The following is a 6,917-nucleotide window of genomic DNA, read 5'->3' as shown; positions in this document are numbered from 1 at the left end:
ACTCATGTGGCCCGTTGCCCTCCGGCCGGTAGCCCCCGGCTCATTTTGCCCCCGGCCTGTTGCCCCATAATATATCAACATAGATCACATCGTCAAGTTTGGACTGTTCATGAATGTACAAAAGAGTGACTTATAGTCCATGGATTGATCTCGGATGAATACTAACTGTCACATCGGTTCATTCAAAGGAATATATATCATCAGTTCCCGTCATGTCATCGGGATGGACAGTACAAGTAGCCAATGAGAGGATCGATGATGTCATCTTTTCAGTCAACTGGTCAGAGGTTACGCGCGTTTGTTCTTATATCCATTACTCCACGCCTAACTTCCTGTCTACATGGTCGAGCACTTCAATGGTCAATCGTACCCTACGGCGTGTATGGTTCGTGGCTTACGGGAGTTTTCGGCGTGGCTGAGCTTTTAAAATCAGGGTAAATATGGTACTTTTCTTTCTCAGTTTTAAATTTTGACTACATGCTGGATAAAAAAGAGCTGTCAATATAACTTTTTAAAGAATAAATTGCCAAACTGAACACCTCAACACAATGCTACTTGATTGGGACTCGAGACTACACTGTCACTAGTACACTGTCGATAGTCGTTCGTTCGTGCCTTTTTTGCTACATTTTATCTAAGACGAAAGTTGTCGCATTGCTCCGAACCGGGGCAATACTATAACCGATGTACTGATTATTTCGCAACATCACAGCAAGTGCCAGATAGGCATTCACAGTTTCCTATCAGTACGGGTGTATTCAGTGCTACGGAGCGAGGCGACGACTAGCACAGGCAAATGTGTATATTATCTTTTATAACTGGCTAAAACACGTAAGGTTGTGAACTAAGGAATAACATTCTGTATAAACAAAAAACGTGTTAAAGGGTAAGATTTCAATTGATTGTAATTAATGTAATTTGTTCTAAATTGATCGAAATATTTTTGTTGAGAATATAAATTCAAATGTGGGTAATATTGTGACTTGGAAATACTAAGAATCAATATTTATGCTGATAATTTGATAAAAGAGTGATATGGTATTTGGTGAAAATAAGTATTTTGTACCCATTGAAACGATATTTCTTTAACATGTATTAGTGTGAAGAAATACTAATCAGCACACTTATTTGGTTGATGTTCAGGGGTTTCTTGTTTGTTGGCCGTGACTGACAATTAGTAACAAATCACCTGATTTGTTCCATCACATCAAAACTTTAATTTTATCTCATATGCAAGACTTTGCATGCACACCTATATTTTTGTTTTGTTTTGAAACAGTTTCCACAATTGTCCCGTGAAATTACTCAGCAGTGATTTGAATTGAAATCAATGTCTAATTTAAATTTCTGGTTCTCTCTTGTCAACAGATGAAAAATTACACGTTTGTACAAGATGAAAGTCTTCCTCTACATAAAGTCAAATGTGAAGATATTGACTGACATGCTGAAAACTATTTATAGCAGGACTCAGGACCATTGCAAACAAGTGAAGTTAAATACATGTTACAAAGTGTAAACTGAAGCAGATGATATATTTTATGTATTTATATATTTTATTAGCCACATATATATATTACATATTCATTTTTATTTATTTTCTCCATGTTAAATAAAGTATTGAAAATACAACTGCAGAGAGTTGTTGTTATCTTTCACATTACATCATTTTACGTTTATCCAAAGCTTGACAGTTCATGGCCCCCATGAAGTGTTTAACTTATAAATGAGCCATAAGAGTTTTCTCAAAAACAAGTCAAGTTTGAATGAATCATCAACCAGATACTACTTCAATAGAACAGATAAGCCAATCATTGAGGAACATGTTTGGTATGGTAATATCACAACTAAACTGTCATTGTTACATGAAATAGATTGCACTAATCCTGGTATATGTTACAAGGACATAGTCAAGATCAACCTAGTAAATAGTCCAAGCTAGAAGTAGACAAAAAGAAGAGATTGAATTTTGTGTTACAAACCACCAAATATGTACAGGAGCTTGATAATGTTCTTTCCTGGAGAAGATTTATGAAGTGAGTTGAAAAACAGACTGTCCTTTTGTAAATGTATCCATATGGGACTGTTGTGATCACAGCAACTTAAATTTTATATTGAAGGTTTATTTCTGCTATCTCAATAGTGAGAAGGTCATCGACTTCCTCGTACAATTCAATGTGTTTTTCTTTTTTCTGCTATTTTGTTTCAACAAGTTTCTTGTTTACTTCTAATCTGTATTCATCAATAGCAGTTAGATCATGAGGGTTGTCGACTTCCGGATGTAAATCCATCTATACACTTGTGGGACAGTCACAGAGAGCCTGATAGCTATAAAAACAAAACAAAAGAAAAACATTTGTATGGATCATAATAAAATATAACCATGCATACACAGCAGATAAAATTAACTAGAATAAATTTATAGAAATAACTAAGATGATACACTGTACAAAATGACATTACTCAAAGTAAAATTCTGTTAACTTTGGAACTCGGGCAAATCTGGTAACATAATGTGCTGGGTATGATGGTTATCAGAGTACTATCAACCATATCTGTTGTTGTTGTTGTTGTTGTTGTTACTACTATTAAAATTATCACATCTTGGATTACATTTTGTTTTATGGCCTGGTTTCAAGTGCATGTTTACTATGTCAGATCATAAGCAAGTGACACAAAGTAATAATAAGATATTGCAGTACGTGATATCGGGAATATGTCTCACATACCCTCTTACACTAGTCTCAATTTTGATATCTCCTGGCTCGATTTGCTTTGGCTCTGTGGATGGTGCTAGCAAGACTGACGATGATGCTGTCGGACGAAAAAAAATTCATTAGTACTCTATCGACCAATGTTGAAAGCAGCTGGCAAAAATTGACACAAATAATTTATCTGTAACAGTTACATTGTCATTACCTACCAAGTGTCAACATATGATTACATTTACGATTGTATACACATGCTTTGCATACGATGTACGTCTACGCGTCTAATCCATTTACTCACGCATATATCCGACGATCGATCGACAATTCGACAATGACCACACAACACAACGAAGCTTTCATCCACTATCACGCATGTAAATAAGGCTTACGTTACCGTGATTACGTTTTCCAGAAATTCGTTTTAGAACTCAGATAGCTATTCCCTCACCAAAACAAATCTACTCAAAGAAAGTCAACAGGCGCTAGGCTGACAGTGACAAACAACGTGTCACACATAGTACACAGTGTTGAATACGTGGACACTCTCGCTCTGATCACCGAGAATTTACACTGCTCCCGAAAAAACGCGCCCCATCGCGCCCCATTGTCCGACAAAAAATTCTGACCCCTCGTTGTAAAGCTTGGAAAATCCTCTTTCAGACTGACTACAGCGATATATGCAAAGGAAAACCTCTAAAAAGACATTTAGTCTTACATATGTACCCATGAACTTAGCACGGACTTTTGAGCAAAATCTGACCTCGCTGCCAGACCGATCAATAGGTCAAAAAGGGGTGATAACTCGTACGAGCTCGTACTTACCGCTTTCAGCAGTTGCCATCTTTCTTCGTACGTCGTATATAGTGGCACGTGTGGCATGTTTACATCCGAAAACTACCGAATCTTTTAAACAAAGGGCGAAACTTCTGCCGACAAGTTCCGAAGACTTGGGGAAGAATGGCGGTGAGCCGTGCTCATGAATATTCATGATATTTCGTGACGCTGAAAGATTCCAGTTCACTGAATGGTCGAGCGTGTGGCAGTGAACTGTCCATCCCGATGACATGACGGGAACTGATCATGATACTTTGAAGTTATTGAATCTAGTACTGTAATACAGCAACTGTAGAACTTGTAAAATTATCCGTCAGTTGTGAACATTAGAACAAATTAGGTGTACATTTTTGGCAAAAAGGGTGTCGTCATTTTTACTCTGATTTAAAACCTATGCCATTATGAGGTTCACATTACTAAGAGAGGCCATTGTATTGACAGCATGTCACCTTAAATGCCGATAATGTTAAAATGCTAGATTCTAATAAAAGAAAACCGATTACATAAAATTGCTTCTTTATTTTAGAGGTATTTTCCTTTAGCCAAGGGGCAAGGCGCAGACTGATTTTTGTTATTCTCTTTATTTGTGAACAAATCATTTTTTTTTCATGTAATGACACCCAAAATTAGCACTATAATTTTTTGCATGATTTTCTGTAAATTATCTATGACATCGAACACAAACTTTCCTTGGTACAAAGAGAACAATATTCATTGCTAATTCCAAATAATTTGTGACATTTGGATTATGCGATAACGATTGTCATTAAATGTCAACATTTTAAGTCTTTGTAACAATAAAAAATATTTGTGACATCATTTACATGGTTTTTTAACTATTATTGACGTTGAATAACAGTATTTTGTCCTTTAATATTCAGCTTCAATATTTATTATCAATGTTAGATTTAAGAATGAATAGTGAGATAATTGAGAAATTACATCGACTAAAACTAAATTTTAGGTTTTAATGTTTAAAGTTTGTTTATTTATTTTCTAAAGCACCATTTCTATTTATTAATATTCAAAAGCATGGTACATGAAATAGATTTAAAAGCATGGTAAAACAATATAATAAAGCTAAAAACAACAAAATGGTTACAATCATTACAAAAGTGCTTAGTAATAGACATGTGATAATACATCAATACAGTTTATAATATTGTTTACACAGATGAGTTTTAAGTTCACCTTTAAAAAGTTCAACATCAGTGATCAGGTTACTAAAAGTACTTTCGATTCAGCTGGGGGGGGGGGGCAAAAGGTTGGGGGGGGGGGCAAAGATGACCAGGGGACAAAAGACCAGGGGGGGGGGCAGGGGGCGAAATAAGGCCGGGGGCAACCGGCCTGCTTCCATATAAACAGTGGTCTATGTTAGATCGTATACCTTAGGTCTCTACTTGGTGGTTTTTGTTACATATGTAATAATGCCATGGGTATCATTAATCAACATTATATTGATTCCTTATGACAGATACTAATATCAATTTACAATAATGATTAGTCAATTAATGGCAACAGTCCATCATCAAATGACGCCTAACCACGTATGTGGGAATATATTTCATGGTGAGGAAAACACGAGGTCATTACCACATTTATCAATCAAAAGACCGGGAAAGGGGGGCTAGGGGGCAAAAGTGGACATGCTTCCGTATAAACAGTAGTCTGCGGTCTCCTGTTACATGCTATGTTATACCATACTGTTCTATTTTTTCCATACCAGCGTTGGTAAATCTTGGAAGGACATATCATGGAAAGACTTCATTCCTGGAAACACCAGGGATAAAAAACTCAAACCAGGGCCACGTGATGAACAAGGTAATATGTCACATGGATATCTTAAATCATAAAATTATAATTAAGACAACTGTAATATAATAATCTATAATTATACAGAATTTGAAGAGTGCATGATACTGCTTAATTACTGAATATCGTTCATTATTCAAAATACTCATTAAAAGTTGTAGCAACAAACTTAATAGGACAGGTGCGTATTATTATGGTTGATATATGTATCATATTGTACGAAATTTGAAGCTTGCATTTTTAAGATACAACATAGTTACCTAAAATCATTAATTATGCAAATCTTTCATTAAAACTGTACGCTATAGCACCACATTTTATAGGACGTACCTGCTTTGTTGTGGTTAACATTATGTACTAATTTGTATTGAAATTGAAGTATGCAGTCTTACGATATAGCCTAATTACCGAAAATCATTAATTATGCAAATTATTCATTAACACTGTAAGGTATATCCAATTTCAATACAATTCAGTACATACATTAACCATAACAAATTGTGTATGTCCTATAAAGTTAGTTGATGTACCTTACAGTGTTAATGAATAATTTGCATAATTAACGATTTTCGGTAATTAGGCTATATCTTAAGACTGCATACTTCAATTTCAATACAATTTAGTACATACGTTAACCATAACAAAGCGGATATGTCCTATAATTTTTTTTTATATAGCTTAGTTTTAATGAAAAATTTGCATAATTAATGATTTTAGGTAACTATGTTGTATCTTAAAAATGCAAGCTTCAAATTTCGTATAATATGATACGTACATCAACTATAATAATACACACCTGTCCTTTGAAGTTTGTTGCTATAACTTTTTTCCTTTAATGAGTATTTGAATAATGAACGATATTCAGTAATTAAGCAGTATCATACACTACTACATACATTAACCTAAGAAAGCACGCTTGTCCAAAAAACAAAGCCTGTTACATAGGATTTTTAGTTTAATGAGTTATTTGCATAATTAGTGATTCCCTTACGGAAGGCATTCAGTTTAAATCTGGTAAACTATTATGTTATACATTGACAGGTTTATGTACAGTATCATTCCTTTGTACATTATCATTTTAAACCTGATCCTAAATATACATGTGTACATGCACCCTCTGGTAATTATATGCATCTTACTTCTGTACAGAATGTGATTCTATTGTTCTGCCTGACAATACTGACCAGAATGTAGAACCTTTACCCAAATCAGAAGGTACACTACAACCAATACCTATGGCACCAATACTTCAACCCAAATCAGATATTGGTGAGGAACAACACATCATATCAATTGAGGTGGAAGATCATGGAGATGACATCAAAATAAACGAAACACAAGGTGTGAAATTAAAGTTCTGAAAATAGGATAAACTACTCTGTGTACATAAAGAATACCAGATATGTAATTAGTAACGTATGTCAGTGAAACGGTTATATATATATATATATATATATATATATATATATATATATATATATATATATATATACAGGTTTTGAAAATTTGAACCAAATTATATGCTATAGACCCTACAGAACTGTTTCGTGAGGTGCGTAGTCC

General features: G+C 34.6%; 1 long non-coding RNA gene across 1 annotated transcript; it reads right to left on the bottom strand.

Moving 5' to 3' along the window:
* Positions 1-1,745: 1,745 nt before the first annotated feature.
* On the bottom strand, positions 1,746-3,758 carry LOC144436424 (uncharacterized). The gene is made up of 3 exons (XR_013480959.1): positions 3,531-3,758; positions 2,727-2,811; positions 1,746-2,325 (listed from the first exon to the last, which is right to left on the bottom strand). It is a non-coding gene; the product is annotated as an uncharacterized LOC144436424 (long non-coding RNA).
* Positions 3,759-6,917: the final 3,159 nt, after the last annotated feature.

The sequence above is a fragment of the Glandiceps talaboti genome, chromosome 6, assembly GCF_964340395.1.
Source record: "Glandiceps talaboti chromosome 6, keGlaTala1.1, whole genome shotgun sequence".
NCBI classification, from domain to species: domain Eukaryota; kingdom Metazoa; phylum Hemichordata; class Enteropneusta; family Spengelidae; genus Glandiceps; species Glandiceps talaboti.
The sequence above is the reverse complement of the archived record's forward strand: the minus strand, read 5'-3'. Positions and strand labels throughout refer to the sequence as shown.